The sequence below is a fragment of the Phasianus colchicus genome, chromosome 1 (assembly GCF_987193195.1).
Source record: "Phasianus colchicus chromosome 1, bPhaCol1.hap1.1, whole genome shotgun sequence".
NCBI classification, from domain to species: Eukaryota; Metazoa; Chordata; class Aves; order Galliformes; family Phasianidae; genus Phasianus; species Phasianus colchicus.
In genome coordinates, this window is record NC_143436.1 from 115,714,715 (window position 1) to 115,735,228 (window position 20,514).

The window sequence follows — 20,514 nt, forward strand, 5'->3', positions numbered from 1 at the left end:
GAAAGAGGATGGCTGCCAACACAAGGATCCATAGGAACAGCATATAGGAAGACGAGATATTTTAAAATACCAAGGATTCTGATCTAACTTGTATTTATCACAGTAAAGTCACTGAAAAACATGCCTACAAAATTACTCCACAGATTTAACTTTCCCTAAATATATCACAAGTGAAGCTAACTAAGATCACAGAGGAATTGCTCACATGCACCTAAATAAGAAATGCTACTCAGAGCTCAAGAGCTGATCTAAGACAAATAAGCTTTATGACAGTGGCTTAAGGCTCTAAAAGAGATAACTCTTGTTCTGGAAAGAGTACTCACAGATATCAATAAACAGTAATATTGACCCCAAGCAGAAAAATGGTCTGCTGTAAATCTTTTAGTGCCTGATTCACAACTCTTTTTGTCTATGGAGAGATTCAAGCTGGAGTAAGAGAACCTCACTGAGTGATGCTACGGAACTTCATGTATTTTGTCTGCATATCTCAGCAACTACGATGTTTAATGAGCATGATTTAAAACAAATTGGAGATTTTCTTCTTATGATTTCAGAAGGCAAACTGACTGTTGGATATGAGCCAGCAGACAGGTATATAAAATAAAGTTTAAAACTGAAACTTAAATCTACCTGTATTGTCTGGCCAAAAGGACAAGTGAAGCTTCTTCTGTCTCTTATGTTAATTTTGCAAAATATACTATTTTATTTCAATAAAACTGTAGAATTCTGATGTTGGCCTCCAGTGTAAAAGTCATGTGAAATTTGATTTATTGTATTTTTGCATTGTGGTAACCCCAGAGAATTCAACAAAGAAGTTTAGCTGATCTACTGTGTTTCTCTGCTTGTTAAAAGGCAGCAATATAGATATCAATGAGTAGGCAAATGATTACTGACTAAATTTGAATCAGTGAGAACTTCTATGGACTGAATATGTGAAGGGAAAATGTCAAGTAAAAACAATTGAAAACTCGATATTAAGACTTTTATTTCTGAAATTCTTATATTGGTTTTACAGATAAATCCCTGTTAGTTTTTGCAGTCATGCAGATTATGAGACATAGCTTGTAGTCAGAAACAGGTGGTCATATGCATGAAATAATCCTTTCTTCCCCTCCTTCAGTTCCCTTCTCACAGCCATTTGATACAGCCACAGCTGAGGTGAATAGAGCTTAATTTGGTTTCATTTTGAATCAGGAAAAAAAAAAAAACAACCACACACAATATATATTTTTCCCACTTACATACAAGAAATAGTAGCTTTAGAGCATCTTGTCAAACAGGACACAGTTAAAGTTTGAAAATGGAAATTCTGAAGAATGTGTTTTTTTGTGATCTCGACAAAAACAGCATATCTACACTGTAATACTCCAGAGCTTATTAAAAAAAAAAAGGACCACATTGATGAAATAAATAACTTAATGGGCTTCTTGAGCTTTCATCAGATCTGTTCTCTGAGAAAAGACTACATCATTTCTCTTGTGTGTAACGAAGTTCCTTCCTGTGTAGTACAATATGTGTGTGCCATGTGCTCATAGGATTTACTGCACTGAGTTGGATTAAACCTGGCTTACTTCTGGACAGATGGAAACAAACCAAGTTCAAACAGGTCCACAAAAGCCTGTGCAGATGTCTACTCAGCATTGGTGGGGCCACATCTGTAGTATTGTGTAGTTCCAGGCTTCCCAGCACAAGAGAGATTCTGGTGAACATACTGGAGAATACATCACAGAGTATCCCTTCTATGAGGAAAGACAGAAATATGGAACTGAGGAAAAATAAAATTTGATTGGGATCTCATCAATATCTATAAATATCTAAAAGGAGAGGGCAATGAAGACAGTCAGGCTCTTTTCAGTGGTGCTCATTGCCAGGACAAGTGGCAATGGGCACAAACTGTAACACAGGAAGTTGCATATAAACACCAATGTCCTGTTTTCAGCTGGGACAGAACTGGTTTTCTTCACAGTGCCTGGTATGATGCTTTATTTTGACTTCGGGAGAAAACCAAATGCGATAGCATACTGATGTTTTAGTTGTTGCTGAGCAGCCCTGCACAGAGCCAAAGATGTTTCACGTTTTTATGTCCTGCCAGCAGAGGAGCTACGAGGGCACAGGAAGCAGAGAGGGGGAAGAATCAGGACAGCTCACCTAAACTGGCCAAAGGGACATTCCATACTATATAACCTCATGCAAAAAAGCTTTAAAAATGGTAGAGAATTGGTGGGAGGTTGCTGCTGCCTGGGGACTGGATGAGCATCAGTCGGTGCATGGTGAGCCTTTGTATCATGCATCAATTGTTTCGTAAATATATATTATATTATTTTCATTACTATTATCATTTTCCTTTTGCCTTCTTTTTTTGTCTTAGTGAAAAGTTTTTATCTCAATGCACAAGTTTTTTTTCCCCATTCTTTCCCACTGGGAGAGGGACAGTGAGCAAAGAGCTGGGTGGTGCTGATTTGCTGCCAGGTTAAACATTAAAATCAGGTAACACTTCTGTACTGTGTTGGTGACAGAGCACTGGCACAGGCTGCTCAGAGATGATGTTAATCTCAATTAAAATGACAAAGAAAAAGAGAAAAATGCAGGTATACAGCTTTCTCTCTAATTTAAGAAAAGACTGTTTCTTGTTATGAAATGTTATGATATATTACTACTTCCAATAATAAAATCACATTTTAAAACTTATGTCTAGGAGAATTAAGGGAATGGAGATAAAGGATTTTTATATCTGAATGATTAAAAATATTTCAAGTATCTTGCATATTTTGACAGCCTGTTTAGTAGCAGATTTGATGTACTGACACACAGAGACACAAAGACATTTTGGAGCCCAGGTCTCAAGGGACTCAGAGATCCTTAAACTCCTAAAGTCTTTCTGATTCTCAGTCCTACATCAAAGATAATGTAATACATTTGCTGCTTAATTTTTTCCAGTTTTAATCTTTAAATTACAGAATTGAGTACTTGCAAGAGTGACAACTTGAAAATAATTGTGGCACTTTTTTTAACAATAATGAAAAAGCATAACAAATGACATTTAGAGATTTATATGGTTTAAAGAGTTCCAAAATGAAGGCTTTACAGCCTTTGTTTGCCTGACGTATCATGCAAGTACCATAAGTACATTTAGAACCTTAATTTTCAATATTGAAGCCTGACAGTTTTCCCCACCTCTATCAATAATTCCCCATATTTCACCACCCACACGTAATGGATGAGATATTCCTGCTCCTGGCAGCTAAGCACTGCTGGCTGTTTGCTGCTTTGATCTTTGTTTCTAATTCATCAGTGTATTGCTTTTGTCCCAGAGCTTTGTTTGAGCTTCTTAACAGATTTACCTAGGATAATTCGTTTTCTTCTGCTCATTTGCAAAGTAAAGAATCACCTAACTGAGTGTCAAATGGTGCTTGCTAAACACCTGTTGCCTACAGACTTCTAGTTGAGTATCCTGTGAGTTATTCTGCCTTTAATTTTCATCTTTGTTTAAGCTTCAGGATGGATGTTGGCTTTGAATTAAAGAATTGTTACATCCACGCAGGCATTTTTGTACAAGAATACCTTGTTTTCTATGTGTCAGAAACAAACCTGGATATATTCTTTCTGCTATCTGTGATCATACAAGCACACCCTGGAACTGCACCCTCACTGTTTGGGTAATGCTGGCTTATAGTCTTCAGCCTCCCTAGATGCAAGCAGCTGACAGGCACTTCAGCAAGTCTGTACTTAAAGCACTTTGATTCAGGAACCTTCAGTACTTGCACCTTTACCTTCAGCTACTGGGAACCAAAAGGATGCAGCAACAAAAGAGGATTGCGTGGTTTCTTCCAGGAGTCTGAAGTCAGCTGCTGTGGTACAGTTAGACAGGAAGAGTTAGTTGAGCCAATTTATCTATTTCAGCAGAGTCTCAAAATCTTATTACAGGTGTAGCTCTCAGCCCAGTTTACAGCCCAAGAATGACTTGGGAGGGGCCTAATGCATTGCAGACTCAGTCCTGTGGAGGGCTGGTCCCCAAGAAAAATGGCAAAAAAATTTCAACACATTAAATCTTTAGATCTCGTTATATTGGTATTTCACAACAAAAATGTATCTGGTAAGTGATACGCATCTGCACAAAGGTTAAATTAAGAGATATGAGTGTTTGTATTTCCTGTTTATTTTTATGATACAATGACAAGGTAATGTTTAGAATAGTTAATCTTCACTTTTTAAAGATTTTTTTTTATAATTCAAGTCTCCTAACTACATATATTTTCAGAAGTAACAAAGGTCCAATCCTAATACTTTTTCCATGAGATAGTAACTTTTGCTGTCTCAAAAGAGCTCCATATTATTTCTTTCATCTAAAATTTCAATTGGAATATTGAAAAGCAGTAGATTATTACAACTCTATTACCAGTGAACCAGTGTACGGTGTTACCACAAGTATACTCCCCGTCACACCAATGCATTTGACCATCTGAAGTCAAGATGTCACCAGTGTCTGAGACAGTCCAACTTTCCTGACCCTCGCTACTTACTTACATACTCTCCTCTGCTATGACTTAGCAAAATTCTGCTCTCTTTTGTTGCTGCACCAGCACAGGCCAGTCTGACCCTACTTTTCACCTCCATCTTAGAATACTTAATGCTACCTGTGGCAAAACAAGTAGCACTAAAAACCAAACCAAACAACAATGGAAAATGAATTTTAACTCCAATAGTTGAACCATTTTCCTATTCTTAAGAAGTAATGAAAAAAATTACCTTTTGACAAGAAGGGGCTTTGATGCTTTTGGCACAAAAGATGAAAGTGTTGGTGAGCATAAACCCCTAGAAACATAAGCCCAGAATAAACATTTCATGTGATCATCTATATTTGTATTTTATTATTTTGCAATCACATACAAATCTACTAAGTACCACAACTCCAGAGACCCAGGCTTATTAATGCTAAGACTTGTGCACGTAGTTTTTTCTCTCTCCTGTACTCTACATGCACATTAGTGATATCATAGAAGTAAAATGTAACTTACACACTGCATTTATTTCTAGTTTCCTACTGAAAAATAACTTTTTTTTCCCTATTCAAACTTGATCTTATATGGGACTACTGCCTACTAATATGTTGTGTCTACTTTGCTCTTACAATTTCTTGTTGCCTATTTTCATGCTCAGGAAGGTATTCTGTTTTGAGAAATAGAACAAAACTATATGTTTATAACTCATCTATTTTCTTCAGATTCTCCAGTAAAATTTTATTGCTTTGTAGTAAACAAAGGTAGGAGAATTCAACTCTAAACATTTTTCTGACAGTTCTCAGGTAATCAGTGGGTGTTACTAATTAAATTTGACAGAGTCCCTAACAATGTCATATTAACATATGTATGGGAACTGCTGAATCTTAGCCTGGCTCCTCCTCTCCTAGACCCATTTAAGAGCTGACTGCCTCTGGGCAAGGGTCTCTTCTGGAGATCCCCCCCCCCCCCCCCACTGGAGTTTCATAGCAAGCCCAGGGTATGGGTGAGTATTCTATCTGTTTTGGAATAATAACTACGTAGCCAAGCTCTCTGATATATTTCATAACTATAGCATCTGAATGTTCATTGATTATACAACATATCTTTCTAATTTGATTCAAGAATATGGTTTAACTAAGGGACCAAGATCTAAATAAATTCCTTTGGATTTTTGTGTTGATACGCGTGTTTCTGTATCACTGTTACTTCTCCAATTTAGGATAAAAAATGTCCTTTATACTCCTATCTAAACTGCTTGGATCTAACTGTTTCTCTCATGCTTGCAGAATAGTGGAGTGTTCCTTAATGGTAAATAGAAACTTTTTCTCTATCTTGTAAAAATGATTAATACTTTAGAAACAGCAACCTTTGTTTTATTGGAGAACTTGTGCCTGATTCTGCAGTCTCCAAGAATTTTTTCAGTATCTCCAAGGCAATATTCAAACATTAAAAAGACTTATTTTTTTAAGACTTTAAAAGTTGGTAATATTTCTCTCTCACAAACTGTCACTGTTTCCATACAGATGACAATGACAAACAAAAAATCTTTTTATTTCTGTATGGAATTGCAAGACTTTCTTGTGGTCTTATGGCTGTCATTTATAACCGTGATCAAACATCAAATGGAAACTTTAAACATGGAAATTAATGGAAAGTAACTTGCTTGCACTTAAAAGAACCAGTGGCCTTAAAGTACACTATTATAAAGATATAGGAGTAGATTAGTTTCCTTTTTATAAATAATAGTGGAAACTACTCACCAACACCTGCAGTCTGAATCAAGAAGTGTGACCCAGTTCTGGAAGCTGCTTTTATGTTCACATTTAGTTCATTATGATTTAAACCTGTACCTGAACCTCAGTGTGCAGATGGGTTTTAACTTATTTATAAATTGGGATGTTTTATGTATATGCGTATTCATACATATGTGTATATCTATGTGTGTATCTATCCATGGATTAAAAATGTAGACTATGAGAGCAGTAAGCGTGAAGAGCACATTACATCAGTGATACTGAAATACTATTTGATTTGGAGTGGAACTTAATATATCACTTGGGGGCAGCTCCATGTACTTAGCTCTGCCAGAATCTGAAAGCCATTGGTGAAGGAGTTTACCTGTAACTGGAGCATTACTTTTCCAAGAGTTGTGCCTTCGAGCCTAATGTCATCATCTGTGATTACTCAGTTATTTAGGGAGGGCCCTGGATATCAAGGGCACTGCAAAGGCCAGGACTAATCATTTTCTGTCTGTTTAATCTTTACCAAGTCAAACTTCTGAAGTGAAGGAAATGCACGTAAGCCCCGTTACCCAGAGTCTCCTCTTTGTCTCCATTTGCTTCTACACATATTGACCCAGTGCAATGACAGATTAATGGTGACATTAAATGAGGTATTAAATTTAATCTTCTTTACTTGATGTAGCAAAAGTTCCCTTTCCAAATCGCCTTTCTTTAATTTTGCTTCATGATTGCCATTTTTCATTTGCTAATTTTATTCATGCTAGACTAGGCCAGTGACCTAAAACTGCCAGTTGAGAAGTGAAATGCTAATCACATTTCTGCAATTGGAAGCATCAGTGCAAAAGCTTCCCATGCATTATTTACACTAATTATTTTCTGTCTTGAGTATTCTCCTGCTTCCTCCTAAATCAGTTCAAACAAAACCAATAAAATGGCTTATTTTAACTCTAAATGTTTATTATAGTTCTTCCTATTGACAAAATTCATCTTAAAATTGTTTACTCTGAGTAGTCTTACAAGAAGGCCTTTCTGGCTTTAGGAGGCTTCTTCGCATTTTTTACCAGAGGGACTTATAAGCCATTTAAGAGCTATTTCCCAGGATGTTCATGTAGCCTTTTCTCTCCTTATAATTCCTAGGATAATTTCTCAGCTCTAGGACAAGTATTATGTGAGGGTCTGATTCCATTGGATATTTCATGTACTCAATTCCTACTGATATAAATGTTTATTGAAAGTATTAAATTTATCATAGCAATTGCCAAAACTCCAGAGGCTCCAGTCCAGGGTATATATGCTATCCTTACTGTATAAACTCTCTAACACTGCATGTGCCCTCTGCATTCAAATGTGTTTTAATACGAATATAGTTTTGTAAATCTTCAGAGCCTTGCTATAGCGTGAAACCCTATCTGCAGGAGCTCAGCATAGCTATTAGAATACTTTTATTTAACACATCACAAGCTGAATGCAATACTTTTAGCTTTTAGTCACCCCATCTCATTTTATGTATGAGCATAGTGCCAAATCATTCTTTATGGAAGCACACAATTTATTTTAAATGAACCGTATTTTAATATATCTACATTTATTTTATCAAATACCAGTGAAAGGCAACAGATTATATGCGCCTAGCTGCTGAAGTAAAATAAACCCAAGGATTAAATAATGGAAAGATGTTTTAAGGAGGATATAAAACAGATCTTGGAAGCATCAGTCATTCAGTACCGTAAACATGAAAAGGTTTACTCTTCAGTTGCGTAAATCCAGAAATTATTATTGTGCACTTGCTCTGTTTATTCTCTCGAGGTCCTTCACATACACAGGAGCTTCTACAAAGCACCACAGAACACACTGAACTCCAGGGCACACTTCAATCAGAAGGGAGCAAATATCAGGGGTAAGCCATGAGGGGCTTTTGCTCCTGGCACAAGGAGTCGCATCTTATTCTCTGGCTGCACTGTCCTTTGAGAGGAGAACAGGAAGGAGGTGCCCCATTATCCCCAAAGAGGAAAAAAAGCTGCTGAGATGTGGAACTTGTAGGAGTAGTGTTATTAGGGAGATTTTAAAGAGACAGGATCTAAAAGCTTATGGTTAAGGAGACTTTTTAAAGTATTTCAATGAGCAAAACCTTGCAGCCTTCAGTACTAAAATATTTACTACCATGTCTTTGTTGGGGGTATTTTTCCATCTCACCTTTGTCCCTCACTGCAACAAGATCTGAATCTGCAGCCATTAATGACAACTTTGTTCTCATGGTACCATGGTTAAAATCTATTTTGTCTGAAGTAAACTGATATACAGGAGGCCAGATGAATGTTTTAAATATGAAAACGTAACCCTTGTGTTTACAGTGTTAATGGTTACAACATTCTCTCTATGGCTAAATGCAGCATTGTAATAAATGTTGTGGCTGCTCCTTCACAGCAGCATTGTTACCTTCTGTTTTGGAAAGTTGACTGTACGTAGAAGTCAGTAAGAGATTACATTATTCTACTTAATTAAATATTCTATTACTGAAGCATGACTACATGAGGTTTATAGCAGATCCCTTTGCAAACACTTATTTCCTCAGTCACAAGATAGTCAGTTTACATAGTCACTTATCTGGCATTTTTCAATACGTTAGATCCATCCTGAGAATTTGAATTACCAACTCTTCAATACAAAACTGCTAAAACAAAAATGTTAGTGAAGAGAGACTAGTAACTGCATGGATATGTTCTCATCTATCAGCATTCTTTTCCCCCTAAATTTTCACCCATGAATAAACGTTCTTAATTAATCTTAAGGATTAAGCCTTAAAATCTTCCTGAAAGCAGTGAAACAATTACAAATACGCACAAAAAAAGCATGAGCTACAGAGAATAAGATAGATTGCAGACAGAGTAGTAATCAACAGTGACACATTGCTTCCCCAAAAAATATATATAGATTATGCTGTCTATGGAGTATGTAAAACTTGGAGTATTTCCATTTTAATAAGGCCACAGCTGAATTATTTTGTTCAGGTTACATGTGACCTTTTAACAAATCCAGAGCAAAGAAAAGGAATGGATCAAAGGTCTAGGAAAAAAAAAAAACTTCTATGAAGAGAAATAGAACTGAAGCTGTTTAAGGTAGAGGACAATGAACAGAGAAAAGTTGTAACACTCACTGTATTTATAATTGACGACTGTTATTACGAGTTAAAAGGCAATACATTCCTTCTAAAGGATAAGACACCAAGTAACTTAATGTGTGGCAAAGAAGATGTGGATTAGGTGGTAGAGGAAAATGTGCTGAGTGTAAGGGTGAGAATAAATGGAGTTAACTGCCTCCTGAAAAGGAAATGGAGTCCACATCACAGGAGATTTTAAAGAAATGATTAAACAATTATCCATCAGAAATATCTGACATTTAGTTGGTTAAATGCCTTTTAAAGACCTTTCTGATTTTACTCACTCAGCATTTCTGATTTGGAAATCTTGGTTTTAGGGAAACAGCCTATAAAACATGCACTGTAGGAAGAACAGTATATTGCTCCTCCTCAAATTCTGTCTTCTGTGTTGATTGGATAAAAACTTCACAATGTGGATTTTTCACCTGAAAGGCAAAGCAATGCAGGCTACTCTGTTGTGAGCAGTGACAGACTTTGTCTAGCAGACATCAAGAGTTTAGTTAAAGCAGATGCGAAATGTAAAGACAGTTCTAATATTCCAAAGAAGAAAAAACAGACTTTAAGTCTCAATCCTTAAGATTAATTAAAACTGGGTTTATTCATGGGTGAAAATTTTATTTTGGGAGAAGAATGTCAATAGATGGAAACATATCCATGCAGTTACTGGCTCTTCTTTAATAACATTTTTGTTTTAGTAGTTTTGTGTTATAGAGCTGTTTATCCAAGACTCCCATTGTTCATAGTTTCTCAAGCAGATCCTCATAAAACATCCTTAAAATCTTTTTTTTTTCCCTTTTAAAGGAAATTACCCTACCTTCACAGGAACTGTATTACAGGGGATATAGTAGAGAACCTTCTTTAGGTGTAAGATATCAGTTACTGAGCAGGCCTGCTGTCCTCCTGAGTAAAGCAAGTTTAAGAATGAGAATAAAATAACAATAATAGAAATGTTAGTAACATAGAGAAAAACATGTATTTTATTTTATAATTTATGAAATGATAAGAATACTTAGCTTTTTATAGATGGTTTAGAATTGAAATTTTGTATTCAGACAGAAGTAATGCAAAAAAAAGGTGAAAAAGGTATTTCCTACCAGCATTATGTAACATTCAATCAGAAAAACTATAATGTTTTGGTTCTCAGTTTAAGTTAATTTTGTGATCAAGTTTATTGAAATTGTTGTTTCTTCAGATTCTATAATTTTATTATAGTAGAATTTAAGCTAAAATTTTGTCTAGGTAATATGCAAAAAGGGAATTAAGCAGATAGTAAATTGTTAGGTTTTTCCTAAGGTTTTGTTCATTTGCCATAGATGTGTGAGTTTAAAAACCTCACAGTATTACGTAGTGTGGTAATGGATGGTGAATGATGTTGACTGTTTCCAGTGATATGCTCACATCTAGAAGTATCTATAGATTAATAAGTTCAGTGAAAAGCTTCTTGCTTTTTCCTTTTCACTATCTGGACAGTAGTAACAGGTTTCTTAATTGTTTGATTGAAGAATGTGTGTTCCAGGTTTGGGGTTTTGTTGCTGTTTTTGCTTGTTTCTTTCTTTTTAGTTTACTTCTTACATGAACCTTGTCACACTGAATTTTCTGTTTCTTATTATACTTTGCCTAAAAATAGAATATTCCTATCTTTTTATATTTATTGTATTCTAAAGCTCATTATATTACTTTTTCTACTCTCAGGATACTGTAGTACTTGTTTGATTCAATGCTTTTTATAGAAAGAAAAGCTGTATATTCTGGAGTGTCTCTAAGAAGGGATGAAGAAAGCATGAAGAAATCCTCTTTGTAGGCTCTGAACTATAGTTTCACCACTGAAAGATTATCTTATTCTAAGCCCAGTGAGAATAAGTTCATTTTTTTTATCTATCTGTTTTTAAAAGGATATGTAATATCTGATTGACATGTATCAGAAAGAACAGTGTTTATTCACCCAGGATAATCCCCGTGGTTCCAAAAATCAGCTGGGTGTGCCAGCACACTGTCCATTGTTTGCTGAACTGGTGGTGCTAAAAAGACCAACAGCAGTGATTACAACTAACATGTACAGAGACTTCTGCTCTGGGACTCTCAGAGTCTGCCTTGTAAGACAGTGTAGACAAGGAACATACTACTGGTTTTTTTTTTTTTTTTAGCCAGAATGAAAAATACTATGGGGCAACTAAAAATGACTGCTTGCCTGGAAAGTGAATTGCTGAAATCTTTCAGGAAAGGCCCATTTACTTTGACAGACCATGTGATAGTGAAAGAGACATTAGCTGAGAATCAATAGCTTATGCTATTGATGCAGTGGCTGAAAGCTCTAGGCTTTCACAGTGCATTTTCAACCCAATACCACCCAGATAAAGTACAGCTTTCCTACTGAAGTAAAAGGTATTAGGCCTTTCCCATCAGGTTACTGACCCAAGTGAGGTGAAGGAAGGCATACCAAAGTATCTACAGAGACTTTTGGAGGCTATGGGAGGTAGCTACACTAGTTCTGCTGAGAAACTTTATGCGTTGCTCTGGCTCCCAGATCTTAGAGTAAGTGGCCTAGTGTAGGTCTTGGGTCCTGTTTATGAAGATATCTGATGTTGGATGGTAATTGGATGGTAGCCCTTGTATGTTGGGTCTTCCTTCAAGGAGAAAAACTTTCCCAAAGAGTTTGGAGGACTTGGTTGCTCTTGGCATCTTGAAAGCTTCTTTTCTCTATCTGCACTACCTTTTTTTACTTTAATGTTTTTCAAAATAAAAAGAAAGTGCTGATTGAGGAGGGGAATCAACTCTTTGAAAGGGTTGATAACTGCAGGACGAGGGGAAATGGTTTTAAGTTGAGGGAGAGGAGATCTAGGTTGGATGTTGGGGGGGGAAATTCTTTACAGAGAGTGGTGAGGTACTGGAACAGGCTGCCCAGAGAGGTTGTGGATGCCCCGTCCCTGGAGGTGTTCAAGGCCAGGTTGGATGGGGCCCTGGGCAGCCTGGTCAAGCATTAAATGAGGAGGTTGGTGGCCCTGCACGTGGCGGGGGGGTTGGAGATTCATGATCCTTGAGGTCCCTTCCAACCCTGGCCATTATCTGATGCTGGAACAATTTATTTGCATAGCTTAGGGAATGAAGAACCTATAATATGTAATTTAATCTATGCTAGGTTCTCTTTTGCTGATAGGAAAAAGTGAGCTCTTATAGTAACGGCTGCTTATTCCCTTTAGGTATCAGTGAACCAAATGAGAAGTTTAATGATATCATCTTGTTACTGTTGCCTATAGACTGTAAGCCTTAGTTTCATAATTGCATTAAGAACCATAGCTTATGCTGATCATTAACAAGGAAAATTTCACACTAGAGATTCATTGTTCTAAAGACCAGTTAAATTACAGTGTGTATATGCACATTACAGATATTATGATTCATTTCTGGAAGACTTTCACTAGAAAAAACTGTCTTGCATATATCTCTCTGTGTAAAACTAGAGCCTGGAAAAAGATTGCTTGCTGTTTCTAATATTGACTTTTTTCTCTGTAAAAAAATAAATAAATAAATAAATAAATCATTTTCTTGTTACTCCCAGATTCAATTACTCTGGTCACTGGAAAACTGACAACAGTAAAGGCGTTACAGAGGTAGACTTGCTAATGCTTTTTTGCTCAGTGAAGCAGTATCCCTCCTTGACTATTTAAGCAAAATAACAAGAATCAGTGTCAAAGGTGGATACAGCGTTACGGAAAGTGGCTAGAGAAGAACAGAAAATGTAAAATAGGAAAATGAACTATTTTACACAGGTCTGCCATTCTACTTCACTTTATTTAGCACTTCTACTCTAGAAAACTTACAGGAAAAATGTACCATGAATAGTGAATAGCAGCTTTCAAGTAACTGCATACACACTCCTCTTTTAGACTCTGAATAGATTGAATGGTTGATAAGATGTAATTAGGAGCCTATCTTGCAGTTCTTCATTTGTATGAGGAAAGAACTACAGATGAAGGATCTACCAAATAATTAGTTTTTCTTAAACACTTGCCTAATTAAATCGCAAGATACAGCAACTCTGATTCTCTCCCTAATGTGCTTCTTAAAGGGTCAAGGAATAGGGTTTCAGATATATCCTCCTTCTGGGAAATTAACACATTCCTCTTTTCCTGAATGTTACACAATGAATTTACTAATTAGTCGGGGCAGATAATGTCTCTTGTTCATTTTAAGATGGCCCGTTGTTGCAGGTGTTTTGCAGGGGAGTTGCGTGTTTGTGTGTAATGTTTTGTGGATTTTTGTTATTTTTTTTAAATTGATTTATTACCCACTGTAACAGCTTTTGCCTGTTAATAGTTCTTGCTTGGGTGATAGCTGCTAACAGTTCTTAATTCCAACCTTAGCACTGTAGTAAAAGAACTGAAAGTGCAATCCATGAGAATCAAGATGGCATGCGATCCAGATTTTCTTATAAATAACTCTAAATACTAATTAAAAAAAATCAATGGATACTTCAGTGGAACCAATAAAATATTCCTGGTTCTTACTCTCTCTGGATCCAGGAGAAGATGCCTCTATTCTGTGCTGAAATTTAGTCTAAAAAGCAGAGGCAGCCTGAGATGAAGACAGAAAAGAAGCTCTGTCCATTGTGTCTCAAAATGTTGATACAGATAATACAGATGTAAGAAAATCTTGCAACAAAAGAGAACTGAATTTTCTAATTCTAGAAGAGGGTCAGCTGTAGACTGCCTTCAGGGGAATGTATAGCCTTATTATCTCCTGGAGTGTTTTAGCACTGTATAACAATGTGTAGGAGGTTCAGACAAGCATATAAATCAGAACTAACATTTGCTTCCTGACCCCTGTATTGATTTCAGCCAAGCAAATTAGCAGTCATAGTCAGCTAATAATGTGGATATAGTTAATTTTGCTGTGCTCTTGTTTTAACAGTGAAGATATATGTAAACTGCAGGGGAAAAAAACCATTTTTACCTGCCCTTTACTACAAGATGAAATAATTTGTCTCAATAGCAAGACTCGGAAAGCTGCTGAGTCATAATCTTGGTACTGAATTTGTCTACACTTAGGTATGTAGATAAAAACTTCATAAGAGCCACCAAACTGAGCACAATGTTTGGGGTTCAAATTTACAGTTCACACTATTTTTTTTTTTTTAGATTTATGGCAATATACACAGCTGTTTTGCTAGAATTCTTAGTGTACTTCCAAGCTGGTTTCAGTTACAAAATCAGCCCCAATATTTAGCCAAAACTGTGGGACACATTTTCAATTGTATTGGAGGAAAAGTTTCTCTCTCTCTCTTTCTTTTTTTTTCCCCAGTGGATATCTTTCATAAAGTACTAACATTTTGGCTGTCCTGAGGATCCTGCAGCAATTTCAGTTACTAAATCTTTGCTCACACTTTCTGTTAGAACTAAGTCCTGCCAATAAGACTGTCTTGAATCAGTCAACTGGGTACCATGAGCACTTTTGCTCAGTACAGTAGTTTCTAGGTAGTGGGAACAGCATGGAGCACAATTACATCTTAATCACCAATTTACAGTTTATCTTTGGTCTTGTACTGACAATTTCTTTTTCTCTCTGCAGGCTTATCAGCTCTCACTGGTGTCTCACCTCATCCCTCATGTACCTGCTGTGGTTGTTCAGTATCAACTTTTCATCTTTATGCTAGTCAATTGGATGGTGCATTTCTTCCTCCTCAAGAAATGTAGGTACATATAGTATTGATATAATAATATAACTACGTATATTTTTTCACTTCTCCATGCTGAACTAACTCCCATGGGGAAAAAAGTAGATGAACAGCACTTATTCTAAGATCATTTTGCTCCTTGTCACTGCTAATTATTTATAAGCAGAGAGCTGCTCTGCTAGGCAAGTGTAAGATGTGAAAGTTGAAGGTATGGAAATTAAGGGAAAAAAAAGAAGAAAAAGATGTAAACTGTTATGAAATAGCACAACTTACCACCATTAACAATAAAAACTGGGAGATGAAAACATTGAGTGTAGTCCTGCCAAAAATGACCTAGGTGTTCTGATGGATGGGAAGTTGGACATGAGCCAGCAATGTGCCCTTGCAGCCCACAAAGCCAACCTATGCTGGGCTTTATCCAAAGAAGCATGGCCAGAAGGGCAAAGGAGGTGATCCTGTCCCTCTACTCTGTGCTGGTGAGGCCTCACCTGGAGTGCTCCATCCAGATATGGAGTTCTCAGTACAGGAGAGACATGGACCTGTTGGAGTGCATCCAGAGAGGACCACAAAAATGATCCATGGAATGGATCACCTCTCCTATGAGGACAGACTGAGAGAGCTGGGGCTCTTCAGCCTGGAGAAGAGAAGTCTCCAAGGTGACTTGATAGCCTTTTAATATCTAAAGGGGAGCTACAGACTCTTTTGCAGGGTCTGTGTTGATAGAACAAGGTTCTAGTTCAAAGAGTTTATTTAGGTTGGATATAAGGAAAAAGTTTCTTACAGTGAGGGTGATGAAACACTGGAACATGTTGCCTGGAGATGTGGTTGATGCCCCTTCCCTGGAGGCTTTCGAAGTGAGACTGTATCAGGCCCTGGCCAACCTGATCTAGCTGTGGTATCCCTGTTCATTGCAAGGGAGCTGGACTAGATGACATTTAAAGGTCCCTTCCAACTCTAGGGACTCTATGATACTATGATTTTACAATTCTATACAAAGGGCCTCAGTGATACTTGAGAAAGAGGCTCAAATAGAGACCCAAAATCATGAGAACTTGAATACTGCACCTTCCTTGAGGCATCCTTTGTGTAATGCCAATCCTCTTAACAAAACCTTCTAAATGCATGAGTTCATACAGAATGGTGACAAAACCACTGCACTCTGTCACTTTATCAAGCAATCATTAAGAATTTCCATGGTGTGTTTTTACTGTACTTCTCTAGCTGCTGCTGAGGCTGGGCAATACCACTGCACATAACCTTGATGATAGGTGGATGGTTGGACTAGATGATCTAGTCCAGACTAGATTCCAACCTTGGTGATTCTATATATATTTGTATGTTTTATGCACATGAGATTACAGTCAAATTATTTCTAGCAGCATGAAGCTTTCAACATGCTGTCAGGCACACTTACTAGGGCCAGCTCTACTGTCCCTTGAAATAGATGTTTATTTAGATGGATATAAACCTAGTAGAGGTACAAAAGAAATGAAGCTGGAGTAGTAGGGTGCTATTTAGGTAGTAGAAGGAAATATGCTGAGAACAATTGTTTACATACTACAGATTGTGTGAAGTCTCTGAAGATTTTCTACCTATTTAATACACTCACTCTTCTAGAGAATCCAATGCAAAATAGCTGGAACAAACTCTCAGTATGATCAAACCAGCAGAATCTGTACAGTGAAGTCAATTCCCTTCTCAGTCTCCTCAGCTGCGTGTACAGACTGAACTTCATTCCAAATCTGGCTGCACAGATACAGTAATGTGATACCACAATCTACAGCTATTTTTAGGAAGGCTTCATAAAAGAAAATCAGAAGGTAGATTCCAGTGTTCCAGGTCCCCACTTCTGGCTGTTTCTTCTTTCATGCACAGCAGTAATCCCAGCAATGAGACTTTTTTTCTAATGTGAAACCTGTGGAAGAGTGGAACTGAACTTGCTTGAGACAACTTTGCAAGAATTATCCCACCTTCATACTGAAAGAGACAGTTCCATTAAAATCACTGTCAACTTGAGCTAATTAACAAAGCAGAAGGCTGATATGTCTGATCTGTACACAATGATATTCCAGAGCCAAACAATCTTTTTTTTTTCCCCCCACCTCCTACAATGTTCTTGATTCATTTGCTTTTTAAGTGCAATATAACTTACTAAGATTTCCTGATTTATGCTTGGGCAAACTACCAAAGCAGTGTTACTCATCTTGTCTTTTATAGGAATTGAACATGACAATGAAACTGTGACAGCTAAAAAAGCAAAACAAAATAAAAATGCAATGTGTGCATATGGGTGAGGTCTCTCTTTTCCTCTCCTCATGTAACTTGTAAGGAACACTTTGGTAACACATTTGGGAGCTGTCTTGTGACTGCTCCTGTCAACACCAGCTGCTGGGCTCAGGATCACATTCCTTTGTTTAATTGTTTAGGGTGGAAAATTTGTAAGCCTATGGGTAAAAATTAAGGTCTACTAAAACAGTAGCATTTTTGTTTATTCAAAAGAAAAGTGATTTATTCTGTCCAAATGCAAATCAGTACCAGGTAAAAACTAGTTAATAGGTTTGTTTTGTACTGGAATGAATGCTGTTTGCTTTTTAATATAGTGATCTTTTGTTACATAAAAACAAAAAAAATAAGCATTAAGAAGAAAATAGAAAAGGAACAGCTTGCATATAATTGTGTCTGAAGTCAGTTAGTTCTTTGCAAGGATAAGTAGTCTTCCATAACCATATAAAGAAATGTAGATTTAAAAAATAACTATGTTAAAGTGACGTAGACATCTTTAATGTGTTCCTCTTACAAGATGGAGAAAACAATTTTTTACAGTTCATCTCTGTTGTCAGTGCTAGAAACATGGGACAATAAGCTCAGATTGTAACAGAAAACTTAAAAACACAATTTTCACCTGTTTTAAAGTCTGTTCCATTTACATTCCTATTTTCATCCTGAAAAGGCAATTTCAGCACAACAGACCCACATATGGCAGGGAAAGAGGTCATAAAGAGTTGGTATTAGCCTTTGATTTCTAAACACTGCTCAGTACTTAAGCCCTGTCAAATGAAAATAAGCTGGAGTATCTCATTCCAACCCCTGTTTGTGGATATTGCAGATTTGTTATATAGTTCAGCAGTTTGGCGAAAGCAGCTGTCCATGCTTCAAAGAAGCACAGAGAATGAAATAATGTAGACATCCTTTCTTTGGATAGAAACTTGCTAGTAGATTATAAGCAAATTTTTACTGAGGCTCATCTCTGCTGCGTGGAGTGCTGTCATTGGTTTCCCGCATTCCTGGACATGATGTCCTTGCACACTATAGGGAATCTGCAGAAATGAAAGTGAGACCAGCCAAGATGGAGCTTCCTGAAGGCCAGCTGTATTTTGCTCCTATCCGTCTCCTCAAAGCACTGTTTGTTTGTTCAAACAGGATTGACGATACTGACTGTTGTAGTTCACACTGCAACATAAAAATGAACTCTTGATCTCACCTCATTTACTGGTCTGCAAAATGAGATTGAGAAAGGATTTCTTAGTTGTTTCTGAGTCCATTTTACTTCATGAGAGATTTGCTATTTCACAGGTTCGTCTTGTGTGTGAAGTTTGCATGGGAAAGGGAAAAGACAAATGAAAAGGAAAGTAATTAGCTGCTCCTTCAAAAGATCCTTTCTGAAGCAACTTGGGATGTTTATTAGCCTTCTTCTGTTTTTGCTAAAGTAGCACTTTATCTTTCATGTAGAATGACTGAGCTTGTCATTTGTGACAGTAAACCATATGTAACCTTTCTAGTGCACTATTTTCCTCAGCTTCACTAGTTCAGATAGTTTACCTTCATTTCCAGCTGTACTGGAATTGGAAAGTACAGTTTGCCTTCATTTCATAGGCTGTACTACAGCATCAAGTTATTTTCCCTAAGCCTGAGACTCTACAGTGAAAAAGGGAAAATCACTCCCTTTTTAAGACAGGGAGGAAAGAAGACCTGGGAACTACAGGCCAATGAGCCTCATGTCTGTACCTCTGAAGATCATGGAGCAGGTCCTCCTGAAGAGATCTTAAGGCACGTGAAAGACGAGGAAGTGATCCAAGACAGCCAACACACCTTCACAAAGGGCAGATTGTGTCTCACCAAGCTGGTAGCCTTCTATTATGGAGTGAAGATACTGATGGACAATGGAAAAGAGCTGATGATATCTACCTGGACTTCTGCAAGGCCTCTGACATGGTCTCACATCACATCCTTATCTCTAAGCTGGAGAGATAATGGTTTGAAAACTGGACGTTTGGTGGATCAAGAATTGATTGGATGGTCACAGCCAGAGGGTTGTTGTCAATGGCTCTATGACCAGGTGGAGGCCAGTCATAAGTGGTATCACCCAGAGGTCTGTCTTGAGACCAGTGTTCATCAGTGTTGGACAAATTTGCTGATGATACCCTGCTGAGTGGTGCAGCTGACACAAAAGAAGGAAACCATCCAAATGGACCTGGACAGGCTTGTAAAATGGACCCACATGAACCAAATGAGGCTCAACAAAGCCAACTCTAAGGTCACAAACAGCCTGAAGTGTTGTTTCAGGTCATCTGCAAGATCTGGAAGCAAACCCTGCATCATGTTGTCAGCCTTGCCTTGACATCCCTGAAGAACAAAAAACTGCAAACTGATTGAAGCCTAGACCAGAGTAATTTTTATTTGTTTCAATAATTCTTCACAGCACATAAACTTGCATGTTACCCCATGACACATCTTCAGATTGTTCCGTTCATTTGGCATGGCATCTGCTCTCGGCTAGGAATCTGTGAAGACCCGCAGTCAGGCAGTAATACACACTGTAGAAACAGTCTCCTAGAGAGACTAGAGAAGAATTTAGACCTTTTGAATATGGCTACAAGGGCTGATACCATAATCCGGAGTCCTCAGGCATGTTCATTGTTCAGGCTCTCATTTTATTATTCCATGCAGTTCCAGAATATCTCAGTAAATCTCTTTCATGTTTTCTCTTTAAACCTCTTAAAAAGCAAAATGCTTTTTCTGTCAGACCTCAGCCTTCTGTTAGGAAAAAAATCCTCTTAAATATATGCCTGAGTTCAAGGTTTGTGTTGTGAAAATTTTGAAACTTAAATACCAAGTTCAAAGATGTAACCTATGGACTCCTTCTCATGTTTCCTGAGGCACAGAAATGATTCTTTGCTATGTATGTAAGAGCAAAACCTTCTGAATGTGGAGAAGAAGCGTAGAGGAAAAACTCTGGATGTTTTCTTCTGTGAATGAACACAGTATATTCATTGTTAAATACTTTTTTTCATACAAATTCTGAATATTTTTCACATTGAAATTTATATTTAAATTACTTTTTTCTATTAAAAAAATACTCTCTTTCTGTGTTGGAATAGTACTTGCAACTAGTTGTTAAACTTTTTTCCCACACTATTAAATTACATGTAGCTATCCAATTAGATC

At 37.1% G+C, this 20,514-nt stretch overlaps 1 long non-coding RNA gene across 1 annotated transcript; it reads left to right on the forward strand.

The window, feature by feature from the left end:
* The first annotated feature begins 5,466 nt into the window (after nucleotides 1–5,466).
* LOC149919975 (uncharacterized) lies at nucleotides 5,467–17,346 on the forward strand. Its single transcript, XR_016471825.1, has 3 exons — nucleotides 5,467–5,502; nucleotides 14,964–15,084; nucleotides 16,687–17,346. It is a non-coding gene; the product is annotated as an uncharacterized LOC149919975 (long non-coding RNA).
* The last annotated feature ends 3,168 nt before the right edge of the window (nucleotides 17,347–20,514 follow it).